We start from the raw sequence: 15,576 nt of genomic DNA on the forward strand, positions 1-15,576 counted from the left end.
GGAGTCGATTCGAGCCGATATGACCTGAATCAGGTCGAATCCCGTTCAAGTCTGTTGAGTAGAATAGAACAGATTACAGTAGGCTAAGTTAGAGTAGGGTAGGATAGACCAAAATGCAGTAGAACAGAACAGGATAGAAGAGAACTGAAAGAATAGAATAGGGTCGAGTAGTGCAGAGTCTAGAAGAATAGAGTTGAATATTGCCGACTAGAGCAAAATAGAGCCCCAAAGACCCAACGTGATAGAAATCAAGATGAATGGCGCCGAATCCCGTTGAATTGCATTGAATCCCACCCATTCAAGTCCAATCCAATCGAATCGATTAGAATAGACTAGAGAAGGGTAGAGTACAAGACAATAGAATAGAGAAGAATACAGTCGGATGGAGTAGAGTGGTGTAGAATGGAGTTGAAAAGAGATAATAGAGTTGAGTAGACTCATAGAGCCATATAGAGTTGGATAGAGCCTATTCAAGCTGAATAGAGCTGACCAGGGCGAAATGGAGCCGATTAGAACTGAATCGAACCGATTGGAGCCCAAGAGGGATGAATGGAGTGCAACGGAGCCGGTTGGAGCCGAATCGCATCGAAATGCGTGGAATCGAATCCAGTGGAATAGATTAGAGTAGGGTTGGTTAAAATAGAGTAGAAGAGAATTGAACACAGTAAAAGAGAATAAAAAGAACACAAGAGAATCGAGTCCAAAAGGTTAGAGCAGAGCAGAATAGTGTAGAGTAGAACAGAGTCGAATAGAGTCGAATCGAGCCAAATGGAGAAGAAACAAGGCAAATCGCGTTGAATCCCCTCGAACCAATTCCAGTCAATTAGGGTAGGGTAGAGTAAAATAGTGTTAAGTGGAGTAGAATGCTGTGCAACACAATCGAATGGAGTCGAAAAGAGTAGAAAAGAGCCGAATAGAGCCGAATGGTGCTGAAGAGGGCCGAAGAGGGCCGAATCGAGCTGAACTGAGCCAAATCCAGCAAATCGAGCCTAATGGAGCCCAATTGAGCCTAATCCAGCTGAATCGACACTCTTCGAGCCAAATGGAGCCGAATGGACATGAATCGAACCAATTCGACCTGAATCGTGTCCAAATTCATGGACTCGAATTGAACAGATTAGAGTAGGGGAGGTTCGGGTATGGCAGGGTGGAATAGAGTAGAGTAGCATAGAATAAAACAGAAGAGACTAGAAGAGAACAGAAAAATACAGAACGAATACAGAAAACAGTAGGCTAGAGTAGCGTAGAGGGAAACAGAGTAGAGTAGAATAGATTCGAACAGAGCTAAATAGAGCCAAACTGAGCCGAATCGTGTCCAAATGGGTTGAATCCAATCCAATCAAATGGATTAGAATAGAGTAGAGTTGGGTAGCATAGGGTAGGGTAGAATAGAGTAGAATAGAACAGAACAGAATAGGAAGAATAAAGAAAATAGAGAAGGGTAGACGAGAGTACCATAGAGTAGGCTAGTGTATAATAGGGTAGACTCGAATACAGCTGGATAGAGCCGAATGGAGTCAAAATGAGAGGAATCACGTCTAATCGATTCGAGTAAATTAGAGTGGTGTAGGATAGAGTAGAGCAGAATAGTGTAGAATGGTGTGGAATAAATAGAATGGAGTCAAATAGAGACGAAAAGAGTAGAGAAGAGTCGAATAGAGCAGAATAGGGCCGAAAGAGGCCGAATTGAGCAGAATCGAAGCAATTCAAGCCCAACGAACCGAATAGAGCCAAATGGAATCGAATCGAGCTGATTCAAGCTTAATCACGTCGAATCCCGTTCAATGCATCCAATCCAATCCAAACGTATAGATTAGAGAAGGGGAGAGGAGGGTGGAATAGAATAGAGTAGACTAGAATAGAAGAGATTAGAACAGAATAGAAGGAATAGAATAGAGTAGAAAAGAGTAGGGTCGAATAGACTCGAATAGAGTCGATTAGAGCCGAAGAGGCCAAAAAGAGACGAATACAGAAAACAGAGCTGAATGGAGCCGAATAGAGACGTAAAGGAGCCATATAGAGCCGATTCGCACCTAATCGAGCTGAATCAAGCAGAATCACACCGACTGTCACTGAATAGCGTCGAATCACATCGAATCACGTCGAATCGCATCACATCACATCGTTTTGTGTCGGACCGGGTCGAATCGCTTCGTATCGCATCGGATTGCATCGAATGTCGTCGAATCACGACGAATCACGTCCCATCACGTCAAATAACTTCGAATTGCGTCCAATCTCCTAGAATTCTGCTGAATCACGTCGAATCGTATGGAATCTCATCTAATCTCTTTGAATCCCGTCAAATGCCTTCGGACCTTGTCGAATCCCGTCGAATCCTGTCCAATCGCGTCGAAGTGAATCGAATTGAATCAAATAGATTCAAGTAGGGTGGGTTTGGGTGGGGTGCAGTAGGGTTGGGTAGGGTAGGATAGAACAGAGTCCAACAGAATAGGAGAGAACAGAACAGAAGAGAAAGAATCCAGCAGAATAGAATAGAGTAGAAAAGAGTCAGATAGTGCAGAACATAGGGGAATTGAGGCGAATGGAGACAAAACAAGATGAATCGCGTTGAATCGCTTCGAATCGGGTCAAATCGAATCCATTCGAATAGATTAGGGTAGGGAAGGGTAGGCGAGAATAGAGGAGAATAGTGCAGAATGGTGTGGAATGGATTAGAACGGAGCCGACTAGAGACGAATCGAGTAGAAAAGAGTCGAATAGAGCATAGTTGGGCCGAATAGGGCCAAAGAAGGCCTAATCGAGCAGAATCCAGCAGAATCGATGCCATTGGAGCTGAATGGAGCAAAATGGAGCCCAATCGAACCGACTCGAAGCGAATTGATCTGATTCAAGCCTAATCGGGTCGAATGGCGTGAAAATGCGATGACTCAAACTGAATCAAAGATTAGAGAAGGGGAGGGAAGCGGCTGGGAGGGTAGAACAGAATAGAATAGAACAGTACATAATAGAAGGAACAGAAGATAGCACAGTACGGTAGAGCAGAGAAGAATAAACTAGAGAAGAGTAGAGTTCAATAGAGTGGAGTAGTGCAGAATAGAGCTGAATAGAGCCAATTCTAGCCGAATCGAGCCCAATGGAAACAAAACGTGATGAATCGCGTCGAATAGCGTCCAATCGAATCCATTAGAATAGATTAGAGTAGGGTAGGGTAGAACAGAATAGAGTAGAATTGAGTCGAATGGAGTTGCATAGAGAAAACCAGAGTAGAAAAGAGTCGAATCGAGCCGAATTAGGCTGAACCAAGTCGAATTGAGTTGAAACAAGCTGAATCGAAGCGATTCAAGCCAAATCGAGCTGAATCGAGCTGATGGTGCCGAATGAGCCGATTCAAGCATCATCGCGTCCAATCCCATTGAAATGCTTTGAATCGAATCCAATTTAACAGATTCGAAAAGGTTAGGGTAGGGTGGTTTTTGATAGGGTAGACTAGGGTAGACGAAAGCAGACTAGAGTAGAGTAGACAAGAGAAGTCTAGAGTAGTAGCCTAGACAAGACAGCTGGACTAGTCAGACTAGTGGTATAGATCAGTAGGCTAGACAACTAGCCTTGAAGAGTACCCTTGCCCTGACAAGTCCCCTAAATTCTGAATCTGAACTACTCCCCTTGCCTTAAGTAGTATCCTGAACTAGTAGCCTTGTCTGAACTACTCCCCTTAACTAGTAGCCTTGCCTTAAGTAATAGTCTTAATGTCTACCCTTGCCTTACTAGTACCCTGAACTAGTAGCCCTGCCTTAACTAGTACCCTGGCCTTCACCAGTAGCCTTAACTAGTACCCTGGCCTTCACTCGTACCCTTGCCTCAACTAGTACCCTTCACTAGTACCCTCGCCTTAACTAGTAGTCTTAACTAGTACCTGGCCTTCTCAGTCCCCATAAGTCCTACCCTGGCCTTAACCAGCTGCCTTAACTGGTACCCTGGTCTTAACTAGTAGTATTCACTTGTACCCTTGCATCCACTGGTAGCCTAAACTAGTCGTCTTGCCTTAAGTAGTAGCCTTCACTTGTACCTTGCCTTAACTGGTATCCTTAACTAGTACCTGTGCCTTAACTAGCACTCTTAACTAGTACAGCGGCCATAACGAGTAGCCTGAACTAGTAGCCTTGTCTGAATTAGTACCCTGAACTAGTAGCCTTGCTTTAAGTAACGTCTGCCCTTGCCTCGCTAGTACCCTAAACTAGTAGCCAAGCCTTAACTACTACCCCTAACTAGTAGCCTTGCCTTAACTAGTACCCTTGCCTTAACCAGTTGCCTTAAGTAGTACCCCGGCCTTACCTAGAAGTATCAACTTGTAAACTTGCATCCAAGAGTAGCCTTAACTAGTACTCTTGCCTTAAGTAGTGGCCTGAACTAGTACTCGTGCCTTAGCTAGTACCCTTAACTAGTAGCCTTGCCTTCACTACTACCCTGGCCTTCTCCAGTAGCCTTAACTAAGACCCTGGCCTTCACTGGTAGCCTTAAATAGTACCCTTCACTAGTACCCTCGCATTCACTAGTAGTCTGAACTAGTACCCTGGCCGTATCAGTACCCAGAACTACTACCCTTGCCGTAACCAGTTGCCTTAACTAGTACCCTGGCCCTAACTAGTAGTATTCACTTGTAATCTTGCATCAACCAGTAGCCTTAACTAGTACTCTTGCCTTAAGCAGTGGCCTTTATTTGTACCTTGCCTTAACTAGCAGCCTTAACTAGCACCCGTGCCTTTACAAGTACTCTTAACTAGTACAGTGCCCCTAACTAGTATCCTGAACTGGTAGCCTTGTCCTAACTCGTACCCTTAACTAGGAGCCTTGCCTTAAGGAAGAGTCTTAATGGCTACCCTTGCCTCAACAAGTACCCTTAACTAGTACCCTTGCATTAACTAGTAGTCTTAACTAGTAGTCTGGCCTTATCAGTACCCATAACTACTACCCTTGCCTTAACCAGTTGCCTTACCTAGCAACCTGGACTTAGCCAGTACTATTAACATGTACCCTTGCATCGACTAGTAGACTTAACTAGTACTCTTGCCTGAAGTAGTGGCCTTAACACGTTCCTTGCCTTCCTAGTAGCCTTAACTAGTACTCTGAACTAGTACAGTGGCCCTAACTAGTATTCTGATCTAGAAGCCTTGTGGTAACTAGTACCCTTAACTAGTCGCCTTGCCTTAAGGAACAGTCTTAACGTCTACCCTTGCCTTACTAGTCCTCTTAACTAGTAGCCAAACCTTAACTAGTACCCTGAAGTAGTAGCCTTGCGTGGACTAGTAGCCCAGCCTTAACTAGTACCCTGGCTGTCACTAGTACCCTTGCCTCAACTAGTACCCTGGCATTAACTAGTAGTCTTAACTAGTACCCTGGCCTTATCGCTACCCATACCTACTACCCTTGCCTTGACCAGTTGCCTTAACTAGTACCCTGGCCTTAATTAGTAGTATGGACTTGTACCCTTGCATCTACTAGTAGCCTAAACTAAGACGCTTGCCTGAAGTCGTAGCCTTCACTTGTACCTTGCCTTCCTAGTAGCCTTAACTAGTACCCGTCCATTAACTAGTACTCTTAGCTAGTACAGTGGCCCTAACTAGTAGCCTGAACTAGTCCCCTTGCCTTAGGTAGTCCCTTTTCCAAACTAGTACCCTTCTTGAGTACCCCATGGAGTAGGGTATGGTCCAGTAGGGTGTCATAAGGTAGGGTAGCATACGGTAGAACAGAGAAAACAGAATCCAATAGAATAGAAGAGGATAAGTCAGGATAGCTTAGTTTTGTGTAGGGTATGGTAGAGTAGCATCGGGTGGAATAGAGAAAAGAGAAAACGAGAATCCAATACAAGAGAATCGAAAAGAAGAGACTAGATGAGGAAAGACTAGGGCGGGATAGGGTTCTGTAGAATAGAAGAGCATAGAATGGTGTGGAATGGAGTCAAACGCAGTCAAACCGAGATGAATAGACTAGAAAAGAGTTGAATAGAGCGGAATAGCACCGAATAGGGACATATAGGGCTGAGTCGAGCCCAATCGAGCCCAATCGAGCCCAATCAAGTCCAATCGACCAGATTCGAGCTGAATGGAGCCGAATGGAGCTGGAATGAGCCAAATAGAGACCAAGAAAATGAGCCAAGCTAGACCGAGCCAAATCGCACCTAATCGCATCCTATTGCATCGAATCTCGTCGAAGTCCATCCAATCCCACCAAAACCCATCGAATCTCATGAAATCTCACCGAATCCCGTCCAATTGTGACAAATCGGGTCGAATCGAATGCAATCGAATTCAATAGAACAGCTTAGAGTAGTGTAGGTTAGGCTGGGATTCAATAGGGTAGGGCACAGACGAATAGACTAGAGAAGCGTAGAGTAGAAGAGAATACAAAGAGTAGAATGGAGTAGAGTGGAGTAGAGTAGACTAGTCAGAGTCGAGTAGTGCAGAATAGAGATGAATAGATCCAATTCGAGCTGAATCGAGTCGAATGGAGAGGAAATGAGACAAATCTCCATGAATCGAATAGATTAGAGTAGGGTGGGGGAGAAGAGAATAGAATAGTGTAGAATGGAGTCGAACAGAGTAGAATGGTGTGGAATGGAGTCGAATGGAGCCAAATAGAGACGAATAAAGTAGAAAAGAGTGGAATAGAGCTGAACAGGGCCGGATAAGTTTGGATCGAGCCTAATGATGCTGAATCGAGCAGAATCGAGCCAAATTGACCCGATTCAAGCCAAATCGAGCTAAATCAAGCCAATTCAAGCCTAATCCCATGGAATCGCCTTGAAAGGCATTGAATCGAATAGAATAGATTAGAGTAGAGGAGGGTAGAGTAGGAGGGGTTAGACTAGAACAGAACAGAACACAAGAGAAAGAATCGAATAGAATGAAGTAGAGACGAGTACAGTAGAATAGAGTCCAATAGAGTTGAATAGAGCCAAACAGAGCTGAATGCAGCCGAATCCACCAAATTCGAGGTGAGTCGAGAAGAATCATGTCGAATGGCGTTGAAAAGTGTCGAATCCAATCAACTAGTTTAGTGTAGGGCAGGTAAGATGGGGGGAGGGTAGGGTAGAAAACAATAGATTAGAATAGACCAGAGAGAATAGAGAAGAGTAGACTAGAGTCAAATAGAGTCAAATCCTGCCGAAAAGAGCCGAATAGAGAGGAAAAGGGCCAAGTCAAACCGAATCGAGTTGAATTCGCACAAAAAGGAGTCGATTCGAGCCGATATGACCTGAATCAGGTCGAATCCCGTTCAAGTCTGTTGAGTAGAATAGAACAGATTACAGTAGGCTAAGTTAGAGTAGGGTAGGATAGACCAAAATGCAGTAGAACAGAACAGGATAGAAGAGAACTGAAAGAATAGAATAGGGTCGAGTAGTGCAGAGTCTAGAAGAATAGAGTTGAATATTGCCGACTAGAGCAAAATAGAGCCCCAAAGACCCAACGTGATAGAAATCAAGATGAATGGCGCCGAATCCCGTTGAATTGCATTGAATCCCATCCATTCAAGTCCAATCCAATCGAATCGATTAGAATAGACTAGAGAAGGGTAGAGTACAAGACAATAGAATAGAGAAGAATACAGTCGGATGGAGTAGAGTGGTGTAGAATGGAGTTGAAAAGAGATAATAGAGTTGAGTAGACTCATAGAGCCATATAGAGTTGGATAGAGCCTATTCAAGCTGAATAGAGCTGACCAGGGCGAAATGGAGCCGATTAGAACTGAATCGAACCGATTGGAGCCCAAGAGGGATGAATGGAGTGCAACGGAGCCGGTTGGAGCCGAATCGCATCGAAATGCGTGGAATCGAATCCAGTGGAATAGATTAGAGTAGGGTTGGTTAAAATAGAGTAGAAGAGAATTGAACACAGTAAAAGAGAATAAAAAGAACACAAGAGAATCGAGTCCAAAAGGTTAGAGCAGAGCAGAATAGTGTAGAGTAGAACAGAGTCGAATAGAGTCGAATCGAGCCAAATGGAGAAGAAACAAGGCAAATCGCGTTGAATCCCCTCGAACCAATTCCAGTCAATTAGGGTAGGGTAGAGTAAAATAGTGTTAAGTGGAGTAGAATGCTGTGCAACACAATCGAATGGAGTCGAAAAGAGTAGAAAAGAGCCGAATAGAGCCGAATGGTGCTGAAGAGGGCCGAAGAGGGCCGAATCGAGCTGAACTGAGCCAAATCCAGCAAATCGAGCCTAATGGAGCCCAATTGAGCCTAATCCAGCTGAATCGACACTCTTCGAGCCAAATGGAGCCGAATGGACATGAATCGAACCAATTCGACCTGAATCGTGTCCAAATTCATGGACTCGAATTGAACAGATTAGAGTAGGGGAGGTTCGGGTATGGCAGGGTGGAATAGAGTAGAGTAGCATAGAATAAAACAGAAGAGACTAGAAGAGAACAGAAAAATACAGAACGAATACAGAAAACAGTAGGCTAGAGTAGCGTAGAGGGAAACAGAGTAGAGTAGAATAGATTCGAACAGAGCTAAATAGAGCCAAACTGAGCCGAATCGTGTCCAAATGGGTTGAATCCAATCCAATCAAATGGATTAGAATAGAGTAGAGTTGGGTAGCATAGGGTAGGGTAGAATAGAGTAGAATAGAACAGAACAGAATAGGAAGAATAAAGAAAATAGAGAAGGGTAGACGAGAGTACCATAGAGTAGGCTAGTGTATAATAGGGTAGACTCGAATACAGCTGGATAGAGCCGAATGGAGTCAAAATGAGAGGAATCACGTCTAATCGATTCGAGTAAATTAGAGTGGTGTAGGATAGAGTAGAGCAGAATAGTGTAGAATGGTGTGGAATAAATAGAATGGAGTCAAATAGAGACGAAAAGAGTAGAGAAGAGTCGAATAGAGCAGAATAGGGCCGAAAGAGGCCGAATTGAGCAGAATCGAAGCAATTCAAGCCCAACGAACCGAATAGAGCCAAATGGAATCGAATCGAGCTGATTCAAGCTTAATCACGTCGAATCCCGTTCAATGCATCCAATCCAATCCAAACGTATAGATTAGAGAAGGGGAGAGGAGGGTGGAATAGAATAGAGTAGACTAGAATAGAAGAGATTAGAACAGAATAGAAGGAATAGAATAGAGTAGAAAAGAGTAGGGTCGAATAGACTCGAATAGAGTCGATTAGAGCCGAAGAGGCCAAAAAGAGACGAATACAGAAAACAGAGCTGAATGGAGCCGAATAGAGACGTAAAGGAGCCATATAGAGCCGATTCGCACCTAATCGAGCTGAATCAAGCAGAATCACACCGACTGTCACTGAATAGCGTCGAATCACATCGAATCACGTCGAATCGCATCACATCACATCGTTTTGTGTCGGACCGGGTCGAATCGCTTCGAATCGCATCGGATTGCATCGAATGTCGTCGAATCACGACGAATCACGTCCCATCACGTCAAATAACTTCGAATTGCGTCCAATCTCCTAGAATTCTGCTGAATCACGTCGAATCGTATGGAATCTCATCTAATCTCTTTGAATCCCGTCAAATGCCTTCGGACCTTGTCGAATCCCGTCGAATCCTGTCCAATCGCGTCGAAGTGAATCGAATTGAATCAAATAGATTCAAGTAGGGTGGGTTTGGGTGGGGTGCAGTAGGGTTGGGTAGGGTAGGATAGAACAGAGTCCAACAGAATAGGAGAGAACAGAACAGAAGAGAAAGAATCCAGCAGAATAGAATAGAGTAGAAAAGAGTCAGATAGTGCAGAACATAGGGGAATTGAGGCGAATGGAGACAAAACAAGATGAATCGCGTTGAATCGCTTCGAATCGGGTCAAATCGAATCCATTCGAATAGATTAGGGTAGGGAAGGGTAGGCGAGAATAGAGGAGAATAGTGCAGAATGGTGTGGAATGGATTAGAACGGAGCCGACTAGAGACGAATCGAGTAGAAAAGAGTCGAATAGAGCATAGTTGGGCCGAATAGGGCCAAAGAAGGCCTAATCGAGCAGAATCCAGCAGAATCGATGCCATTGGAGCTGAATGGAGCAAAATGGAGCCCAATCGAACCGACTCGAAGCGAATTGATCTGATTCAAGCCTAATCGGGTCGAATGGCGTGAAAATGCGATGACTCAAACTGAATCAAAGATTAGAGAAGGGGAGGGAAGCGGCTGGGAGGGTAGAACAGAATAGAATAGAACAGTACATAATAGAAGGAACAGAAGATAGCACAGTACGGTAGAGCAGAGAAGAATAAACTAGAGAAGAGTAGAGTTCAATAGAGTGGAGTAGTGCAGAATAGAGCTGAATAGAGCCAATTCTAGCCGAATCGAGCCCAATGGAAACAAAACGTGATGAATCGCGTCGAATAGCGTCCAATCGAATCCATTAGAATAGATTAGAGTAGGGTAGAGTAGAACAGAATAGAGTAGAATTGAGTCGAATGGAGTTGCATAGAGAAAACCAGAGTAGAAAAGAGTCGAATCGAGCCGAATTAGGCTGAACCAAGTCGAATTGAGTTGAAACAAGCTGAATCGAAGCGATTCAAGCCAAATCGAGCTGAATCGAGCTGATGGTGCCGAATGAGCCGATTCAAGCATCATCGCGTCCAATCCCATTGAAATGCTTTGAATCGAATCCAATTTAACAGATTCGAAAAGGTTAGGGTAGGGTGGTTTTTGATAGGGTAGACTAGGGTAGACGAAAGCAGACTAGAGTAGAGTAGACAAGAGAAGTCTAGAGTAGTAGCCTAGACAAGACAGCTGGACTAGTCAGACTAGTGGTATAGATCAGTAGGCTAGACAACTAGCCTTGAAGAGTACCCTTGCCCTGACAAGTCCCCTAAATTCTGAATCTGAACTACTCCCCTTGCCTTAAGTAGTATCCTGAACTAGTAGCCTTGTCTGAACTACTCCCCTTAACTAGTAGCCTTGCCTTAAGTAATAGTCTTAATGTCTACCCTTGCCTTACTAGTACCCTGAACTAGTAGCCCTGCCTTAACTAGTACCCTGGCCTTCACCAGTAGCCTTAACTAGTACCCTGGCCTTCACTCGTACCCTTGCCTCAACTAGTACCCTTCACTAGTACCCTCGCCTTAACTAGTAGTCTTAACTAGTACCTGGCCTTCTCAGTCCCCATAAGTCCTACCCTGGCCTTAACCAGCTGCCTTAACTGGCACCCTGGTCGTAACTAGTAGTATTCACTTGTACCCTTGAACCCACTGGTAGCCTAAACTAGTCGTCTTGCCTTAAGTAGTAGCCTTCACTTGTACCTTGCCTTAACTGGTATCCTTAACTAGTACCTGTGCCTTAACTAGCACTCTTAACTAGTACAGCGGCCATAACGAGTAGCCTGAACTAGTAGCCTTGTCTGAATTAGTACCCTGAACTAGTAGCCTTGCTTTAAGTAACGTCTGCCCTTGCCTCGCTAGTACCCTAAACTAGTAGCCAAGCCTTAACTACTACCCCTAACTAGTAGCCTTGCCTTAACTAGTAGCCTTGCCTTAACCAGTTGCCTTAAGTAGTACCCCGGCCTTACCTAGAAGTATCAACTTGTAAACTTGCATCCAAGAGTAGCCTTAACTAGTACTCTTGCCTTAAGTAGTGGCCTGAACTAGTACTCGTGCCTTAGCTAGTACCCTTAACTAGTAGCCTTGCCTTCACTACTACCCTGGCCTTCTCCAGTAGCCTTAACTAAGACCCTGGCCTTCACTGGTAGCCTTAAATAGTACCCTTCACTAGTACCCTCGCATTCACTAGTAGTCTGAACTAGTACCCTGGCCGTATCAGTACCCAGAACTACTACCCTTGCCGTAACCAGTTGCCTTAACTAGTACCCTGGCCCTAACTAGTAGTATTCACTTGTAATCTTGCATCAACCAGTAGCCTTAACTAGTACTCTTGCCTTAAGCAGTGGCCTTTATTTGTACCTTGCCTTAACTAGCAGCCTTAACTAGCACCCGTGCCTTTACTAGTACTCTTAACTAGTACAGTGCCCCTAACTAGTATCCTGAACTGGTAGCCTTGTCCTAACTCGTACCCTTAACTAGGAGCCTTGCCTTAAGGAAGAGTCTTAATGGCTACCCTTGCCTCAACAAGTACCCTTAACTAGTACCCTTGCATTAACTAGTAGTCTTAACTAGTAGCCTGGCCTTATCAGTACCCATAACTACTACCCTTGCCTTAACCAGTTGCCTTACCTAGCAACCTGGACTTAGCCAGTACTATTAACATGTACCCTTGCATCGACTAGTAGACTTAACTAGTACTCTTGCCTGAAGTAGTGGCCTTAACACGTTCCTTGCCTTCCTAGTAGCCTTAACTAGTACTCTGAACTAGTACAGTGGCCCTAACTAGTATTCTGAACTAGAAGCCTTGTGGTAACTAGTACCCTTAACTAGTCGCCTTGCCTTAAGGAACAGTCTTAACGCCTACCCTTGCCTTACTAGTCCTCTTAACTAGTAGCCAAACCTTAACTAGTACCCTGAAGTAGTAGCCTTGCGTGGACTAGTAGCCCAGCCTTAACTAGTACCCTGGCTGTCACTAGTACCCTTGCCTCAACTAGTACCCTGGCATTAACTAGTAGTCTTAACTAGTACCCTGGCCTTATCGCTACCCATACCTACTACCCTTGCCTTGACCAGTTGCCTTAACTAGTACCCTGGCCTTAATTAGTAGTATGGACTTGTACCCTTGCATCTACTAGTAGCCTAAACTAAGACGCTTGCCTGAAGTCGTAGCCTTCACTTGTACCTTGCCTTCCTAGTAGCCTTAACTAGTACCCGTCCATTAACTAGTACTCTTAGCTAGTACAGTGGCCCTAACTAGTAGCCTGAACTAGTCCCCTTGCCTTAGGTAGTCCCTTTTCCAAACTAGTACCCTTCTTGAGTACCCCATGGAGTAGGGTATGGTCCAGTAGGGTGTCATAAGGTAGGGTAGCATACGGTAGAACAGAGAAAACAGAATCCAATAGAATAGAAGAGGATAAGTCAGGATAGCTTAGTTTTGTGTAGGGTATGGTAGAGTAGCATCGGGTGGAATAGAGAAAAGAGAAAACGAGAATCCAATACAAGAGAATCGAAAAGAAGAGACTAGATGAGGAAAGACTAGGGCGGGATAGGGTTCTGTAGAATAGAAGAGCGTAGAATGGTGTGGAATGGAGTCAAACGCAGTCAAACCGAGATGAATAGACTAGAAAAGAGTTGAATAGAGCGGAATAGCACCGAATAGGGACATATAGGGCTGAGTCGAGCCCAATCGAGCCCAATCGAGCCCAATCAAGTCCAATCGACCAGATTCGAGCTGAATGGAGCCGAATGGAGCTGGAATGAGCCAAATAGAGACCAAGAAAATGAGCCAAGCTGAGCCAAGCTAGACCGAGCCAAATCGCACCTAATCGCATCCTATTGCATCGAATCTCGTCGAAGTCCATCCAATCCCACCAAAACCCATCGAATCTCATGAAATCTCACCGAATCCCGTCCAATTGTGACAAATCGGGTCGAATCGAATGCAATCGAATTCAATAGAACAGCTTAGAGTAGTGTAGGTTAGGCTGGGATTCAATAGGGTAGGGCACAGAGGAATAGACTAGAGAAGCGTAGAGTAGAAGAGAATACAAAGAGTAGAATGGAGTAGAGTGGAGTAGAGTAGACTAGTCAGAGTCGAGTAGTGCAGAATAGAGATGAATAGATCCAATTCGAGCTGAATCGAGTCGAATGGAGAGGAAATGAGACAAATCTCCATGAATCGAATAGATTAGAGTAGGGTGGGGGAGAAGAGAATAGAATAGTGTAGAATGGAGTCGAACAGAGTAGAATGGTGTGGAATGGAGTCGAATGGAGCCAAATAGAGACGAATAAAGTAGAAAAGAGTGGAATAGAGCTGAACAGGGCCGGATAAGTTTGGATCGAGCCTAATGATGCTGAATCGAGCAGAATCGAGCCAAATTGACCCGATTCAAGCCAAATCGAGCTAAATCAAGCCAATTCAAGCCTAATCCCATGGAATCGCCTTGAAAGGCATTGAATCGAATAGAATAGATTAGAGTAGAGGAGGGTAGAGTAGGAAGGGTTAGACTAGAACAGAACAGAACACAAGAGAAAGAATCGAATAGAATGAAGTAGAGACGAGTACAGTAGAATAGAGTCCAATAGAGTTGAATAGAGCCAAACAGAGCTGAATGCAGCCGAATCCACCAAATTCGAGGTGAATCGAGAAGAATCATGTCGAATGGCGTTGAAAAGTGTCGAATCCAATCAACTAGTTTAGTGTAGGGCAGGTAAGATGGGGGGAGGGTAGGGTAGAAAACAATAGATTAGAATAGACCAGAGAGAATAGAGAAGAGTAGACTAGAGTCAAATAGAGTCAAATCCTGCCGAAAAGAGCCGAATAGAGAGGAAAAGGGCCAAGTCAAACCGAATCGAGTTGAATTCGCACAAAAAGGAGTCGATTCGAGCCGATATGACCTGAATCAGGTCGAATCCCGTTCAAGTCTGTTGAGTAGAACAGAACAGATTACAGTAGGCTAAGTTAGAGTAGGGTAGGATAGACCAAAATGCAGTAGAACAGAACAGGATAGAAGAGAACTGAAAGAATAGAATAGGGTCGAGTAGTGCAGAGTCTAGAAGAATAGAGTTGAATATTGCCGACTAGAGCAAAATAGAGCCCCAAAGACCCAACGTGATAGAAATCAAGATGAATGGCGCCGAATCCCGTTGAATTGCATTGAATCCCATCCATTCAAGTCCAATCCAATCGAATCGATTAGAATAGACTAGAGAAGGGTAGAGTACAAGACAATAGAAGAGAGAAGAATACAGTCGGATGGAGTAGAGTGGTGTAGAATGGAGTTGAAAAGAGATAATAGAGTTGAGTAGACTCATAGAGCCATATAGAGTTGGATAGAGCCTATTCAAGCTGAATAGAGCTGACCAGGGCGAAATGGAGCCGATTAGAACTGAATCGAACCGATTGGAGCCCAAGAGGGATGAATGGAGTGCAACGGAGCCGGTTGGAGCCGAATCGCATCGAAATGCGTGGAATCGAATCCAGTGGAATAGATTAGAGTAGGGTTGGTTAAAATAGAGGAGAAGAGAATTGAACACAGTAAAAGAGAATAAAAAGAATACAAGAGAATCGAGTCCAAAAGGTTAGAGCAGAGCAGAATGGTGTAGAGTAGAACAGAGTCGAATAGAGTCGAATCGAGCCAAATGGAGAAGAAACAAGGCAAATCGCGTTGAATCCCCTCGAACCAATTCCAGTGAATTAGGGTAGGGTAGAGTAAAATAGTGTTAAGTGGAGTAGAATGCTGTGCAACACAATCGAATGGAGTCGAAAAGAGTAGAAAAGAGCCGAATAGAGCCGAATGGTGCTGAAGAGGGCCGAAGAGGGCCGAATCGAGCTGAACTGAGCCAAATCCAGCAAATCGAGCCTAATGGAGCCCAATTGAGCCTAATCCAGCTGAATCGACACTCTTCGAGCCAAATGGAGCTGAATGGACATGAATCGAACCAATTCGACCTGAATCGTGTCCAAATTCATGGACTCGAATTGAACAGATTAGAGTAGGGGAGGTTCGGGTATGGCAGGGTGGAATAGAGTAGAGTAGCATAGAATAAAACAGAAG

Source organism: Elephas maximus, chromosome 6, assembly GCF_024166365.1.
Source record: "Elephas maximus indicus isolate mEleMax1 chromosome 6, mEleMax1 primary haplotype, whole genome shotgun sequence".
NCBI classification, from domain to species: Eukaryota; Metazoa; Chordata; class Mammalia; order Proboscidea; family Elephantidae; genus Elephas; species Elephas maximus.